Source organism: Nyctibius grandis, chromosome 1, assembly GCF_013368605.1.
Source record: "Nyctibius grandis isolate bNycGra1 chromosome 1, bNycGra1.pri, whole genome shotgun sequence".
NCBI classification, from domain to species: domain Eukaryota; kingdom Metazoa; phylum Chordata; class Aves; order Nyctibiiformes; family Nyctibiidae; genus Nyctibius; species Nyctibius grandis.
The window spans coordinates 62385805-62403762 of record NC_090658.1 but is presented as its reverse complement, the minus strand read 5'-3'; the positions used below and the strand labels follow the sequence as shown (position 1 = coordinate 62403762).

The window sequence follows — 17958 nt, the reverse complement described above, 5'->3', positions numbered from 1 at the left end:
TTTCACCTCCCTTACTACACTGTTGGCTGGAGTGATTCCTCCTCTTCATTCAGGGTTGTATGCACAGTCCTTTTGTCAAAAGTCAGGAAAATGAAGGCCATGTAATTTAGGAAGCATATGCTAGTATTTAATGAGTTACATTTGGTATTTTTGTTTCGGGGGGCTGTGCAGAAACTAGAAACTACAACACAACAAATTTGGGAGAGTGTCAAATGCAGCACTTAGCAAGTGGCTCAGGCTTACCAGTGCTGCTCTCCCTCAGAAAGTGGCTGTTCAAAAATGACACCTTCTTACTTTGAGGTTCTGCTACCCTGAGGGTGAAATGCACCCCTTTGCAGAATGCCAAGGCAGGGTTATTTAATCATTTCAATTCTATTTATTCCCTTAGAAAATATTTACCCATGTTGTGCTGGTCTCCTAACAGGGACAAATTTCCCCCAAGTAGAATCTCAAAGAGAGGGTTCCCACTTCAATGAAAACAAGCCTTGTTTTTAAGTAAAAAAAAAAAAAAATCCTGTTGCTAATCAAAAAAAAAAACACCAAAGAAAAGGATACAGATAAAAGAGAGACAAATTTTATTCTTCCTGGCACAGCAAGAGGAGAGCAGTTGACCAACTTCCAACTGCAGAGCTATATTCTCTCCCCAGTTACCCAGAGAAACCTCGCTGAAATCTATAGGCCAGATCCACTGATATGTTCTGGCTGCTTTGCCTATTTTAGCAATGCAAAGCAGCTGTAAATCCAGTTTAACTTGCCAGTTTCTGTCAGCTTTACCATGCCAGATTAGCACTGCTGTTAGCCTCAGAAATACCAACATCTGGAGGTTCCCCACCACCCAAGTCTGACTTTAAACCTTGGAAATCTGCAATTCGTCCACCCATCAGCACAGCTGGCAGGACCAGCCTTAGGTAGTTCCTCACCCCGAGCAAAATACATTTGTCACAAACCCCATCCTACATACCCGCAGCCAACCAAGCAGATCAAACAAAATTCACGTAATGATCAGCTCTCAGTTATTCCCTGGCCGATTACCCAGTTGCTCCAGAGGGTGACCCCTGACCCTTTCTGGGAGCAGGTGCCTTCCTAGTACAGGTCTGCAAATCCGAGTCGGCTGGCAAAACAAAATACGCTTTTTCCTCGTACTTTTATATTTCTTGGGATGTCAGGAAACAGAGCTCAATCTTGTTTCCTGCTCCTCAGGCAGGGGAGGTGGGGGAAACTGGAGGTGGATGTAGAGAAAGGCAGAAAGAGGGCAGACCAAAAAGATCAAGGAAAATAATAAAAATAATAAAAAAACAAACACTGCTTCACTCTGCTCTGGAAAGCAGTACATCTTGGAAAAAATACCTCTTCCCAAGTCTTTCTCTCCAGGGATATACAACAACAGTCTCAGGAATTAATAGCATTTTCTTGCAACATTCAAGTGCTGCTGCACTTACAGTCTTATTAAAAAAACCCCAACAAAACAGCCTCTTCATTTGCTTTTTCCCTGAGAAAAACACATTTAAACAAGAACCAGAGAGAAGGGGGGGGGGGGGGGGGGGCGGGGGGGGGGCGGGTGTATTCATGTCAGTTATGATTTTCTAAGAACAAAGGCTTTACTTTATATATAAATAAATACACAGGAAACATTTGGCATGTTTTCTTTTTCCCCAGCTCGCTCCCAAGCCCTCACTCTGCATGCATTAATACATACACCTTAAGCACAATCGGGCTCTTCGTGTTGCCATGGAACTGAACCCTTTGTAGTTTAGATGGTGATGTACGCCAGGAAGCATACTGTTCTTACACTTCCTCTAACAGAAGCAAAATCACTGCATTGCATTAACTCCCTTAGCATTTAAGGCATTCGGTGTCTTTCTTGTCTGCTCGTTTTCACACAGGGTTTGTTTTTTCTATCTTGCCACATGCAAATGAAACACAGTTGACATAGCTATTCTTGTCTTCGTGAAGTCAATAGCTCACACGCTCAGCACATTATAGAAGGTCCACAAGACTACGGACTTCCCCTTTTTAATAAGGGGCTGTTCACAGGCATGCAGCAGCCGAGGCCAGGGCTGGAGAAAGCACACGTATATGAAATGTATGGGGATACAGCAAAGTAGTATATATCAAGGTAGCATTTAAGCAGATTTTTGAAACCTAGTTAACATATTTATTGCTAACGCTCTTGACGCTCCTTCTGAATATTCTTTTGCACCCATTTGTCCGGACAACCAAATTACAGTATAAAGCTCCTGCAGCAGGCACCAGATCCTTCCACACTTTTTTTTTTTCCATAACCTAGGCTGGTGGGCTTTCAATGGTGAGCACTGCTTTGGGCACTTCAGTTAGAGAAAAAATTAGTCAGTTCCACCCTGTGTCATCTAAAGATACAGCCTACAGTGACTATCTTCAGCAGATCTGAGCTTTTTGCCAAAGCTTCTGAAAATGGCTGTACATACAGTGCAAATACATAGATTTTTATGTTCAAATAAAAAAAAAACATGGTACACAAATATCCGAGTTCATTATAAAAAGATTACCATAATAAATAAATAAACAAATAACCATTTGTGTATGTAAACATTGGATCTGGACCTGCAGAAACAGCTGGAAGCCAGTCCATGGTCTGAAGCCAGCTTGAGGCTTTTTTGTCCAAAGTTAAATATTTGCATAGTATTAAGCTTAAAATTAAAGCATCTGCTGAAGAAACTTGCTGACTTGTGTATACGGAAAAACAAGAGAGAATTTAGCTTCCCTGCACACAGGAGCAGATTCTTGGGACGCCTTGTCCATCCCATGAATTCCTGGACAGCAGAGAGACCAACAGGCTCCCGACCGGGGAATTCCCCTCTCACTTTCCAGAGGATTTTGTGTGCGGGCTGGGCAGAAAGGCAATAAACCAGGTAGTTATTTTATGAAGAAGGTGTTTGTTGCTTTGGTGCCTGCCCCTCGACCACCTGGTAACACTCCTTCCTTTTAGTGTTGTTCCCGGCACAGAAAAGATCCATTCACCCAGCGCCTCGGCCCGAGCAGGTTTGCGCGGTCCCTGTGCCGCAAGCGACCTCCTGGCCAGCAGCTCCCGGCGGCTGGGACAGCTTGCCGGCCACTGGCCAGCTCCGGCAGCTCGCTGCCCCAGGGACGTGGGCTGAGGACTGCTCACAGAGGGGCCTTCTGAGGCAGGGTTTGGCCCCCGGCGTCCCCCCGCTTGTCAGCAGAAGACACAAAAGCACCGTGCTCTGTCTGTCTGTCTGTCTGCAGCTGGCCCCTCGCTCCTGGGTGCTAGCGGGTGCACACTAGACCCTGCGAGCACCTATGCCTTCAGGTCCCTTCTTCCCTCCACCAAGGGAAGAGCTGTGCTGGCAGAATAAGCACCCTCTCCTCCTTTCACCAGCAGCAAGCGTCTGACAGCCGCACATCCCCATCGCTGCGTCCATTACCTCGGGTTCACGTAAGGCTCTCACCATCAGTTTTCCAGTTACAGGAAAATGTATATTGTGCTGTGATGAAAGGCCAGTGCAATGTCAAGAGCATTAAAAGGACCCCAGGGACTGATCAGAGTCAAAAGGGAAAGGATTTATGATGGTTAATAAAGTTAAATCTGCCAGAGTCCTGCTTATTCTTTCCAATTGCAGGTAACCAGATCTTATACGAAAAATTATTAAAACGTTGCGAGTTATTACTGTCCCCTTTGAAAGAAAACCTACATTTTGCCATGAAGCACCTCACCAGGAGAGAGACCAGCTCACCGCAGCACCTACGCTGACCCTGAGGAGGAGAGGAAGAGGGGACACGTCACCTGCCCGTGCCTTGGGCGAGCAGCAAGGACCTGGGCACCAAGAGATCTCTTCAGCACGTATGTAACCCGAACGGTCCCAGCAGCTCTGCAACCTGACCGCACCTGCAACGCCAGCCTCTGCTCAGCGGCTGGGACGGGGCCGGGACTGCCACCCGCCACTGAGCACCACACCATGCCTCCGCGAGGGGCATGGGCAGACGGGGAAGGAAAGCTTCCCCCTCTGTCAGCACTGCGCGTCCACGTGGGAGAAGGATGAAGCAAAGAAGGAAGCTCTTGCCTCTCATTCCCAGTCCCGGTGTCACGTATGCACCTTCCGCTGAAGAACGCAACCTAACTGGACTCCACAGGGCTGCTCTGAAACTGGTTTTAAACACCTTATAATCTAACATACCCCAGAGTTGATATAATTTTACAAGATGTTAATGATTTTCCACATTGAGATAACAACCGAGGAAAGGTGGAGGGCCAAATTTTGAAAAAACTATTGGGAATTTTGTATCCATGTCTATATTACATGCATTTTATAGGATCTCAAGTCTTCATTTTTTAACCACTTAATAATCACAAATACATTATATATGCCCTTTCTATTTTGTCATTCTTGCACTATATTACATCAAATTTAATTTCCTGTGGAAGTTGTAATCTTTTCAGCTGTGACTGTCTCAGAAGATTTTCTGTAATAAGCAGAGCCTCATCCTCTGTCAGGCCAATCTTTTATGAGCTGAGCTCCAGCAGATTAGTTTCCTGAAATGTTTGCAATGCTATATGAGAACTGGCAAAAGAGGAAAACCAAAATAACACCCAAAAGGAAAAAAAAAACAGGAAAACTTTCACTTCCTTCTGATTCCTGCATTCACCAGTCAAAGGAAATTTCATTTTGATTTGGGTAGATGGCAAATCCATGAAGGTTATTACTGCGTATCAGAAGAAGCCTCACAAGGTGCGAGACACAGCATCCCTTGCTCTACAGCTCATTAAAAGCATGGCAGTGAGATGGCTGCTTGCTCTTCGTGCCCAGGGAACACGAAGACCCGGCAAGCGGTCACCACTCTGACAACTGCGTCTCCCCACCACCTGCCCTCGGCTCTCTGAGAGGTCCCCTCCACCGGGGAAAAGCTGCATTCCACCAAAAAAAGTGAAAATGTCAACCAAGACGCATTCATGCTTTTCATGATGAGACGCTGTGACGGCAGAAAAGCAGACCAGCTGATCTGCTGGGTCCTTTACAGACCTCTGCCCCCGCAGAATGCAAAACTCATCTTCTTCAAATCAGCTCTCCTTTATCAATGCTCCCCCACACACCAAAACGACTTACTTACAAAAGTATGTCTCAGCAAACAACTCTGAACATTTAAAAATGCATCAGCTCAGAAGAAACAAGAGCAATAAAGATTATTACTCTTATATCCACCCTGAAAAGGTGCTTAGATATGGATGATAGAGGAAACATCTGAACAAATGTACAGAAAAAGTCTGCAAAGGGTCGGGTTAATGGTATTTGGCCAGCAGGGATTACTGGGGGTGGCTACACAGGCGTGCTAGAAGCCCTGACAGGGCAAGCAGGATCAACGCTCTCTCACTCTACTGGGAGATGTCACCTCCAGGAGCTTCTCTTCGAATTGACCCAGAGTCAAGCCAGATTTGGAAACCTCTTCACCATTCAGCACATAAGTCACCTGAGTTGTGAACTGTTCTCCCAAAAGACTCTGATCGATGAAACATGACCTTTCTCTCCCCGCTCCCTGTATGACTTGTGTCTTTCTTTCCCTCTCTCACATCACTCGCGTAGCAGCAAATCACCCACATTTCTGACAAACATTGTCTTCAAAATTATATATAAAAATACACCGCATTAAACCCAGATATATACTTTTGGAGCAAACAGTCATCTCTCTTCGTCACTTTATAACTTCTGAAGTTAGACAAGCATTTTCAATAATTGACTCCTCTTTTAAGTTATTTGGCAATCCACTTCCTTGTCATTTTGTTTTATGCTTATATCTTTAGTACTTAATCTCTAAAAAGTGGCTAATCGGTAAAAAAAATTCCATGCAGGGAACATTACTTAAACAAAAGTCTCAGGTGTTACGTAGAGTGCAATTCAACTCCCATCAGCCTGAAGAAATGTTTTTCCACCAGCTTCAGCAGGAGTTGCATCGAGGCCGTAAATCAGATGAAGATACTCCATCCTAACAGTTATGTGGTGTGCTAAAAACTGCTTCAGAACATAAAACAATGATGTAACCACTCTCATAACACCAGTTTGCTCATGGCTTTACGGACCTGAGTGTGTGTTAACAATTTCAAGCCAGAACAGTAGAAAAGAAAAACATGCCAGCTATCAGTGACCTTACATTTTTTGGCCTCGTAGGCCATAAATTAAATAGCCTCCCTTCACTAGATGTGGGTCTCAGTCTCCAATTCCTTATACAGGGTGAGGAAAAAAGGCTCAATATATGGATTTAATTTCTATTGAAATCTTGGTCTAAGATGGTGGGTGATGTAAAGGTAAACATCAAGGGATTAACTGCCATCATCTGGTTGAGTTTGGTAAAATTGAGTTAATTTTCACTTCTTTAGGGATTCACTGGTGTGTGAAATTAATACAATTTAGATTGACCAGAAACTGAAAATGGAATGAAGGAGAAAAGCTATTAAAGACCCTTCCTAAATGCAAAAATAGTACTGCTTTAAGTGCAGCGATACAGTTAAAGCATAGAACCCTTCATGCTACTTCTACCACTCCCTCCTGCTTGAGGAAGAGAGTAATAGTCTGTATATCTACGTATCATAACTTCATCCAAAGGAAACACTGGTAGAATGTTTCTACCAATATCTGTAAATAAATACACTTTCAAGTTAAAACAGTTCACTATTCTGCATACAGACCAGGCCTAGCAGATAAAACATCTGCTGGAACAGCTCGGTGTAATTGATTGTACATGTGGCTTAACATTTACTTCAATGACTTTTAGCACCTTTGCGTTATTGTTACCGCGATGTTCCAACAAGCAACGGTTAATGTAAGATGCAGACGCTCACATACCGTATACTTATGAATAACTGGTTCCCAGAGATGTGGCAGTGATAACATTGTCATCATACGATTCAAAGTAGCGCACTGTATATCACATATCAGAAGAGGGTCCCACCTGAAAAGATAACAAATCCAGACAGTAAGTTCATCGTATTCAGAGGTTTACATAAAGATCTGCTAATACATTTTTGTGTTTTCACATATTCCTCCTCTGCATTAACAGGGTCTGTGCTCTTCCCAGGCTTACAGAAAACATTTTGCTGTTCACAATGGCAAGCAAAAGTGTCCTGCTGTAGCCAAACTGCTTTGGCCCACTGCTCCAGACCAGTTTTCAGGCATGCTACCAAAGCAATAAAAACTAGTTTTCAATGTTAACGCAGACACTGTAACTGTCTGGCAGACAGATACAGAATTTCAGATTTCCCATTTGTCAAGTCTTTGACAAGCACGTAATTCCTTTCACCAGTGCATTGTCAGTTTGGCTCTACCTTTGTTTCTTTTTTTTAATATTGAAAATCACTGGTTTAGAAGACGACACAACATTGGAGCTTCCTCGTGAACCCTCCCTCAAGCTCCCCCTCTTGAGATCAAGGGGTCTTAAGAAAGCATGTCTTCCCTGTTGATGACTACAATCACCTTATTTATAATAATTCAATCATTTCAAATCACTTAGTATGTAAGTTTGTTTTTAGATATTTTGATATATATTGTAGGTAACCAATGCAGATACGGAAAATGAGCTTCTACTAGCAGCATTGTCTCCAATGACAAGACACATGGCAGCAAACAAACAAACTTTCAAATTTAAGAGCTGAAAAAGCTTTTTCTTACTAAAACGGATGGTAAAATCACAACTGATTGAAACAAACGTAGGTTCAGGCAACCTAAAAGTCTACAGCATTAAATAAAGAAAACTCACTTGGACTGTGTATCCCCGTAAATAAGTGTTTGAAACACAATCAAGAAACTCTTGCTTCTTAATTGTATTGAGTCATCCTGCGATGCATAAGGGTGTATATAAGCTATAAAACAGAATTATTGATACAAAAGGCAGATTAATTGGGTTCTCTTTATTTTGAAAATGTGAATAATATCACATACAGGATACTCAGAAATATACCCAAACACACACCATGTACAGCGATGAGAAGCCACATCAGAGATAAAGCTGGGGTCGTATCTTTTTAAATCAAGCCTCCCTAAACAGAAGCTGATCTTCCTCCTGCTCTAGAAGCTGTATCTCATCCTAGAGTAAGAGGTTTTCAGGAGGCAAGTCTGGTAAACAACAAAGAATTTTAACGAAATGATGTATTCAGACTTTAGCCACAGTTTACATTTTTTAAATTACTCTAATGCTTCTTTGACTCTTTATACCTCCAAAGTGGCTTCTTGGCTCTTGCCTTTATTACGCTGCATTGGCCAGCCACAACGTCATGCAGTTTACTAGCACCACGTACGTCTTCATTTGCTGCCACCTAAGCAAGTCAGTGTCTCCTATACTCCCTATTTGGTCTTCAATAACAAGCACAAAACCGTGTAAAGATTAAGTTAGGAAGAACATACTCCACAGTCCAAAACCAAAAAAAAAGTTACTGGTAAACAGTGCACTTCCCATAGGTGTGATGCTAATATGTAATATCCCATGTTTGCCTGCTCTGAAACTGTATAAATACAAGTTGGCAAACAGCATCGGCACAGAGTATATATTTCAGTATATGCATACTTAAATGCTGGCCGCTGAGGTGAGTTGCTGATCCACAGCATGGGACCCAGCAGTGGCGAGTGAGACGGCGGAGCAGTGACTGCTATCAGCGCCCAGAGGCAGCCCCAGCTGGCGGAAGGCGCGGTGCTCTGCCATGCCCCATCGCCTGGATTTCGGCAGCACTCCCCTTTGTCAAGGAGAGCCCCATCCCTCCCAGCAGGCAGGCAGATCCTCTAGCTCTGTGCCGGGGCTGGGGGGGCTCCTACGCCACACAGCTGCGATATGCTGGCCAGAGGCAGGGCGCTGGGGCTGAGGCACCCCGCGCTCATTCACCCGGCTGGCTGCGGGCGCTCGCTGAAACACCGCAAAACTGGCAGCACTTTTAACTTAACAAACGGGCCTCAGAGCATGAACGTGTGAAAACCACTCACCTGCCTGGGGAGATCTGCCAGAAAGCACATGCAGAGGGCTCACTAGCCCCTCATTTTCAGAAATGCCGAAAGATGACCAGGTATCTGCATTCGCAGACACAGACAGGTACAAGAGTATAAGAAAGCATTATCTGGATTTGGGGGACAGTTTTAACTTACAAAGTACACTTAGAATTTTTAAGGAACATACTTCCCTAACTCTTCACATCCAGGCCTCATGTTATAGAGGAGTTTTCCTAAACCAGACATTTTTCTAAGTGTGAGATATATCCATTCTATTGAACTGCTTAAATTTTGCTTCCTACTAACTCTGTTTTACCTACAAAAGCAATTCTTTCTCAACTCCTTGAAGGCTTAAAAAGAATCTTCCCTCCCAGAGAAATCACTTGTACCATCCTTGCCACAAAAGGATGCTGCTAAAAATGGCCAGCTGTCTTCAACAGGAAAATACAGTAAGACATGCAACTCATTCTTTTTCTGCTCGCAGATTTATTTGGAGTCATTTAATCAATCTGTCCCTAATGACTGCACCTAATCATTTACCTTGCATCACTTCATTTACTTTTTAAAAAACTAACAGAACTTTTCAGGTGAATAATTTATTTAAACATTTTTCTTTTTTTGTTGCTGCCTGTTAGCTGTGCTCTTGGAAAACAAATATTCTAAAACAGAAGTCCTAAATCACCACGCGAATCAAAAAGAATGACCACAAAGTTACTACATCTTGAACAAAAATCTATCACAACACATAGAACCAAGTGAAACGCAGTCTTTCATCTCTAGTGAATCAGTTCAAACCTAATTCAGGTTGGTACCTGTCATCAGCTACCACTGGCTTCCTGCTGTTCAGTGTCCTGTAGGAAATGAGTCTGTAATTCTACATTTGATTTCCTCGTGCTCAGATTCTTTCATCGAGTCTTTATCCTCTTCTTTGGCCAGGTCAAAGCCATGGTGCAGAACTTCAAGGCCACAAGTCATGCCCTATTTTCAGCGCTTATTGCCTCTCTGCTCACTGTTGAGATGGAGGGATGTTGGAGACCATGTAGGAGAAAGCCAGAACTGCTCAAAACAAGCCACTTTTGGCAGAGCAGGAGGGACTAAGGAGCAGCTGCCAAGAGTCAACTGAACTACCCATGAATCTCATGACTTTCAAGATCTTTCACAAAGATCTTTCTGGCAGAGACTTCCTAGTGCCTTTCCTTCAGTGAGAAACACCAAAGTCCTGAAATACTCTTAGAAATTGCAACTCCTGGAAGAGCCTCTTCAAAGCAAAGGCGAAGTCTTTCTAGGTGAAGCAGAAGCATGGAAGCCTTTGTGAAATCTGAAATTGGAAATTATATGGGAGGTATTTAAGTATGTGGTTCTGGCAATTATGGAAATAGCTAGTGTTGACAGGAATACACTGGGGACCTGGCACTTAAAATCTTGGTGGGAGAAAGACTGGGAACTAAACATACAAATCAATATAGTCTCTATGGAAAGAAAGAATTGTAAGAAAATACAAACAATACAGTTCTTGTCCAAACTGTCTATTTTCTATTGCTAGACAACGGTAATCTCCAGTGCCATCAGTTAAGACCTTCATTTTCACGTGCAATGTTTTAAGGAAATGCAAACATTAGGCACAATTAGAAAAATTAACAGAAACTGAAACGTAATTTTTGCTGCCAACTTACTTGCACGTTAAGTGTGACATCACTTCTCAAAACTGAGTCTATTGGGTTTAAAACAATCTTAAAATTCTGTTTAGACATACTAAACTACAGATAAGTTAGTTTCTCACCCCGAGGAACTCCTTTCTTATAACAAAGTACAGCACTGAAGAAGTAAATATGCAGTCTTTTGCATTACAAATATTCATATTAATGCACACAGCATATTTACACCAACAGAGCTGAAGAGGCCTTACAAACAGGGGTATTTAGAAAGTGCCTATAAAACCACTGCTGTGCTCTAGGACTTAACAGGGTTTTGGCAATTCTTTCTCCACCTTTAATAAATACTGATTGCTTATTTGAGAAATGAACAAGGACTTACAAAACGGACAAAGCATCTAAACCAAATGCTTAGATTGATTAGATACAGGCATTGAATTGTATACTAAAATCAAGTCTAAGTATTAAGCCTAAAAACCTTCCCAGATACATATATTTTATTATAAATATTAAAAAAACCTATAGCCTCTAATTTCAAAAAGATATGCCTGTGAATAACCTTTCTGAAATATGTATTTTAAAATGAAAGAAAAAATTTAATTAACAATCTGAAAAAATTTTCCTCTACTTTCCTCTCAATGCATTTCAGGAATTAAAAAAAAAATTACAGTCTCAAGTCTTACTTTCCTGGCATCTGTCTTTCTGTTTCAGAACTTCAGCATTATTTGTATAAAGGTTGAGAAAGCTGGTATTTAGTTCTCTGACATCAAAAGCTACATTACAGTTGTAACAGCACTTGTCTATTTTACTATGCAACACAAAAAATGGATGGATGAATCAACTGCCTGTAAAATATGGCAGACTAACATCCTCTTCTCCCTACAGAGCAATCACCGTGCACAACGACAATACAAACTGCTTCTCAAATCGTGTCTCCCCATACACTCCAGCTAGACTCTGGAAGGAACAAGAGCAGTAGCTCCTCAGTAACCAGGAATTACGTTGCTGATAACGGCAACTCAGTTCTGCACTTGTAATGTCCGCACACAAATAAGCTGCCTCAACAAGAGAGAGGGGAAGCAGGAAGAGAATGAGAGAAAGAAAACGCAGCTGCAAATGGGGAAAACTGCAACAGGAGGTTCCACGGTGATGCACACCGATCTGCTGTCCGACGATGTCAGGGGATTTAGAAACAGCGGATCAGAGGCACTCCCTGGCACAAAGCTGCACAAAAGGAGTGAGGGACGTGACAGAGCTGTACAAAAAATAATCCATGAAAATCCCCAGACAAACAATATTTTTTCTTTGACTTTGATGACCCCCACAGAAGGCATTTAAAATCAAAAAATAGTTGTCAGATTGTCTCTGGCATGATAGACTCCACCAGCACTACTTCATTAATCAAATGCATTGTCCTTTTCCACACTAGGACTTGCTTTGAGTCTGCCCCTCATTTTCATGAATGTTAGTGATCACAAAAATATATTGAGAGTGACAGACAGTAAACATTACTGGCAGCTGTTGCACTTGGGCTGTGATGTGGATCATCATCCAGTGGTTGGTGTAGGAGCTCAGAGTTAGAAGGTCACTCGAATACCCACCTCTCCAAAGAGCAACACTTTTGAAAAACAACCTCCAAAATCAAAATCTAACACCAAGAGTATTTCACAACAATTTCTATTTCTACTCCAGCAGCAGTAATGAAACTTTAATTTCAAAGAACAAAAGCCATTAAACAGAGTATGTTGTCAAATGCGACGGAAGATGCTGGGGCTATGAAAGCATGGGAAAAAACACCCCACTCCGTAACATCACAAGTACAGGTGAGAGACAGGCAGAAGACGACAGACAGAGAGTCAGTCTAAAAAAGCACAAAGAGATTTGATCACTAAACAGAGATAGAAACCCATCTGAGAGTCACAACTGTCTCTGCAGGCTCTGAAAGACAGAATTAAATTGGCTTAGTACTATATTCAAAAATGAATTTAATTAGCTGACATTAAGCAGGGTAAGTTTGCGGTACCATGTTGCTCTGACAAGCTGTCTCCAGAAGGGTAAATGGAAGGTAAAATCTTATTTTTCAGGATGAGATTACGGCCGTGCACTGAGACAGAAGGTAACAGCGTGTCTGCTGAGGGCAGCTTCAAGTTGGTGCTGGACATTTCATCTTGCACTATAAAAGGATGGTATGTGATAGATGAGCCAGAAATATGAGTTTCAGATTCTGCACATTTATTCATATGGCTGTGCAGCATCATCTCTTTCTGATGTTGTCACTTACGTGAAGAAGAAAGCCTCAGTATAACCTCTGCCAGGAGTTTCTTCTCCAGCTTCTCTCAGTCAGAGCTGTCCCCTGGAAAAGCTGCAATATCCTAAGTGCAATCTATTTATTTATGTTTGTACGAGAGCACGTTGGTCCTTAGTTGGAAAAACGACGTCTGTGCGGGAGGCAGGTTCTGTGCTAACCTGGCAGGCTGTCACATCTGCCGGCTGCTGCACACCTATCATCTGTTTTACAGGGTCACCCACAGCACCCCTGCTCTGCTCCCAGCATCTACCAAGACTTCTGCCTTCTTCTTTGCATGGCATACAACCTGCGCATCACAGTGCAGCCTGCAAGCAGAGTGGCCGTGGTTGACAGAGAATAAAATAGAAAGAAACTATGGCCATAATTCAGCGACAACTGAAGAAACAATGGTGAAATGCATAGGAAATCCAAATTAAGTGTTTCCCCGAGGAAGACTTGGAGGAAATGTAATAACACATTTCAAAGCAAGAGTCCCATGCGTATGAGACTTAACAAGCCTCGCCTTCTCATGCCTCCTTCTACTTAACGATAACTTTAGTTCTGGGGAAAGGCATCTCCCTGTCAGTGCTAGAAATTCTGCTTATTTGCAAAGCAGGTGCGTGCATCCCAGGCCGTGACCAGGGAAGCTATTGCTTACATCACTTATATTGGTGTCTCAGCTCTGTCACACCAGAACCAAGTCAGATTTACCAGGCGTGACAGAGGGGCTTTGGCCATCCCATTAGGAAGTCATTAGGAAGGTGTTCCTCCACCACATGACACAACTGCACAGCAATATAAGCTCTCAATTCAGGCTGGCAGGGCCCTTCTTCCTCCCCCAGCTCCTCTCACCAGGACCATATTTAGGCTGCGTGACCTCGTGTAGCAGTTCGCAGATTTTATGAGCAAGCACCACACACCACTTGCCCTTCTCTGGCACCACATTAATCACCCTACTTTAATGACGACTTCTTCTGATAAACCACCCTGCGCACCTCACCATCCTCCCCAGCGGCTGCATCTAGAGCAATAAATTAAACGTGCCCTTTCCCATACCCTGCCACTGTGTAATCCACTAGCAGAGAAAAATCCACCGAGAACATCAGCTGGCAGTTCAGGGTGAAAAGCAGCACGGAAGAAGAGACCCCAGTTTTACTAGCCATTTGATGGGTGACCTTGAATCTCTCAGTCTATGTTTTCTCATAGAGAATAATCGTATTTCTTTTCAGCTGTACTGACAACCACAGATACAAGATACTACTTATTACTGGTATGTATCTACACCACCTATTACTATACATAACTACAGATAAGAACTGCCTTCAAGTAAACAAACATAGCTACAGAGAACATATGATTTTGTAGTATTAATTCTTAATTATTTCACTCTCTTCCAGGAAACTCAAGTCCACAGCTGAGCACGAATAAAGACACAAGATCTTCACGATAAGAAAAGCAAAACAATGGCCTGACATGACCTAATGAAAGCACAGGATACTACCCCCGCAGGGTAGAAATCTCCTTATTCCAAAACTTCCTTTCAAGTGCTCTGAATACATTACTAGACAAAGAAACAAGAAATTCACTTTTGCAAGGCAGTAACATTTTTAAAAATAGCAGCATCTGACATTATTCAGTAAATCTTCCCCAGAATCAATGTGCTTTATGTCAGATGGGATCTTTAAACTTCAGAATAAAACAAATCTAGGTCTGAATCGCAACACAAAGATACATGTAATAAACTTTAAATGTGTCAAAAGCTTCACTGCAAAAAGGTTTGCTGAAGGTTTAACATGGAGCTAAAGGCTCACACAGTATCGCAAGATCGAACTCTGTCGTGCTAAGCGATGCATGGTGCTGGGAGTGCTACTAACTCATAGGACTTGAGAAACAGACTGAGCTCTGAGCTGCCACAGATTTCGTATCTGACCATGGAGGGCATCTCACAATATGTCTCTGTCTTTGATTCCTGTGATAAGGTTTCTTTCCTTTCTTCCTCTTCATCTATCAGATACTTAATTTTCAGTTAATTCCGTAAATTCAGTGCGTCTGAAGAGGTAAAGGCAAGGAAGCCTACATCTTCATAGCAGCCTTTAGACATTACCGCAGGAAAAATAATAGTCACCATAATAAAAATATCACTAATATCACACAATTCCAACATTTGACCATTTTCACACAGCTTCCTATCTGAAAAGTATTCTCAAAGGAATAAATTCTGCCTTCCTCCCAAGATCTCTTTTGAGCCTTGTTTCCTATGTGTAAAGAACCTGCAATCACACACTGTAATATCACGCCTGTGTCTGTCCGTCTTCCCCTAATAATTTCTCTAAAGACATTTAACAATGAGGTAGCAATCTCAGAATTACTCAGTTGCCAGAAGCTCCTGCCGATTCCAACTTAGGCTCAAAGAGACAAGAGAGAGAAGATCAGCATCCACATTAAGGGAAAAACCTTCCATGTTGACTCCTAAGATGTACAGAGACACAAAACTGTGCCGAAAGCTGAAGTTCACAACTACAGGTGCACCCATATGGTTAAATAAAAGTGGGAAAGGAAGCAAGTTTGACCCTGCAGCACACTGCTCGATAGCTTGCCTTCTGCGTGTTTTCAGACCGCTCCACTCACCTCCTTACAAGACAAGTCACTGTCAGGAGGGCTGCCCCAGCAGTGCGGATGTGATCTAGCCAGGGCAACCTGGCCGTCATTCCATGTTCCAGTCCTTTGCCTCCTTTTCCACAGCAGCCCAAAGACAGCCAGGGACTGCATCCAAAAGACAGGCACTTACAGGAACCCAGGGTTCATGATTTCTGCTACATACCGAAAAATTGGAGGCATTTTCTAGTGCATCTGGTGGGTGCAGCACTGAAGGAGCAGAAAACCAGGAGAGTGGGAAGGTTCGCAAATACACACACGTACCCTTGCCTCAGAGCAACACCTCACTGACCTTTTATCCCACCACTCTTCCATCTTTGACCTGAATTTGAATGTCGGTGACGTAAGTCAAGACGTATAAAAGTACCGATGGGGCAATATCCCTGCTAGAGCTGTTTCTGGAGCTGAGGTTTGCTGCCTGGCGTGCAGCTGCTTCAGATCAAGTGCCCAGCCCTCCCCACGGCACCCTCCCTGCTTCCATGTCCCTCCACAGCAGGCACTCCCCAATAGTCTCTTCTGAGTCTCATATTACTGCCACAAAAATCTACTACGGCACACATCAGTTTGTTCCCTACACAGCCTATACCCAGTACTCACCATACATTTAAAAACAGTAACCCATCCATACTTCCAAACTTTAGAGCCTTTATATTCAGGCAACAAATCAATAAATAATACATACAGCTTATTTTATAGAAATATATATACCACCCAGAAAGAGCTGTGAAAACGCTCGTTGCTTCACAGTTCACTACCCGCAAATGTTCAGGACTGAAACTCGGTAGCAGAAAGGTCTGTGACACCTCCAGGCTTCTTTGAAAGTATCAGGTAAATATTTCAGACAACACACTAACCAGAACTAGACGGCTACATCAGTTGTATCTTCCTATTAGGGGTCTGTCTTATGTCTTTTTTATCCACTATTTCCACTAATGCTTTATCACGATACCTTTCACCCATATTCCAGCAGCATCACAACAGGGGTCTTACAAACTGCTTGTCTAATACTGAACTATTTTTATGTAATGTCCTGACAAACAGAGGAAACCAATGTTGCCCTTTAACCCAAGCATTTAAATTCAGGAGCTAGTTATTCCCTCGCTGAAGTCTGAAATCTGTCAGTCACTCTCTGTGGGATTATCCCTAGCCCAAATCTTGTCCTCAAAATTGTTCTATATAGGGAGAAACCTTCCATATCAGGACTTTCCTCAGTGTGATTCACCTCCATTACCTAATCCCAGAAAGAGATCTCTGTAAGACTGGGGATCTGTGAACAGACATCGATAGGATCCTCTTGGGCCATGCACTAACCTGTTAAGGAACTGCTCCTGCCAAACACTGCCCCATCAGGGACCTTCAGTTTCCAAGGGGATGGTTTTGAGAGAGGTACCATTCAACTGAATCCTTGGAAATACTAAACCATTGAAGAGGGACTGGGATAAGAGTCTAGGGTTTAGGTATTGGAAACAGAAGTCCTGGTAAGATGAGCTGTTCAGCAGATAATTAACCACACGTGGTTTTGTGTTCTTCATCCTCGAGAACAACTGAACAAGACTGGTCACTTCCCAACACAGACACTGCTCTAATACTGAACACGAATCTTTACAGGGGATTGACAAGGAATAGAGACAGCTGTCAGCACTGAATTTCTCATGAACAGAGGTCTATGGCCCAGCGATCCAACCATCGTGAGATGGACAGTTTGAGTTTGTGATCTATATCTCACTGGGAAAAGTCTACAAAGCTCCCATCGCCTGAGTGTCTCCCACGGAGTTTTCAAGGGAGGACACAGTGCAGTATTTGAAAAATCCTGAAGCCCTCCATGAGAAACTACTGCTTTGAAAACGGTGGGAGAAAAGCCACGAAGTTGTAAGAGATGTAAATACACACACACACGCATGCACACACTCCTGAGTGCTCGTTACAGTTGGAAAGAAAACCTTGCAAACCTGAAACGACATGATATTGTCTCTCTAGTTCTGTCATAACTGGCTGTTTTAGCAAAATGTAACAACAAAACTAAAATAAACAAGACAGATGAACTTCACTTCTGCCCTGTGGAAAAGCAGTGTGTCTGCCAAGAAATACGTTTGTGCGACGGCCACTGCGACACAGAAAAGTGGGATCACCAGCAGGTGAATTATAATCAGCAGCACTGGAATTATAATCTTATTTTGCTGTAAAAATTAAAAATCAATGAAAAACTGCTATATTTTGTTACACATCACATATGTGTCCCAAATTCTATTAAAACACATATATACGTTGATGATAGTTCAAATATACTATCTGTGTAATGAAAAATCTGAAGAAACAACTTTTAAAGTAACTTATTACTTATTCCCACACTTGATAAGAAAAAACTGATACATCAATTTATTTATTTTATACTATCAAAAGCATCTTA

At 42.6% G+C, this 17958-nt stretch overlaps 1 protein-coding gene across 4 annotated transcripts in view; it reads right to left on the bottom strand.

Moving 5' to 3' along the window:
* The window catches only part of HIVEP2 (HIVEP zinc finger 2), a 149825-nt gene that overhangs the window by 104119 nt on the left and 27748 nt on the right, over window positions 1-17958 (bottom strand). For 3 of the 4 annotated variants that reach the window (XM_068416870.1, XM_068416897.1, XM_068416880.1), the window contains exon 2: window positions 6831-6936. The gene's annotated coding sequence lies outside the window, so the exon portion shown is untranslated. Of the gene's footprint in view, window positions 1-6830; window positions 6937-9769; window positions 9839-17958 lie in introns of those variants that run through there. The other variant, XM_068416889.1, reaches the window with a different exon arrangement.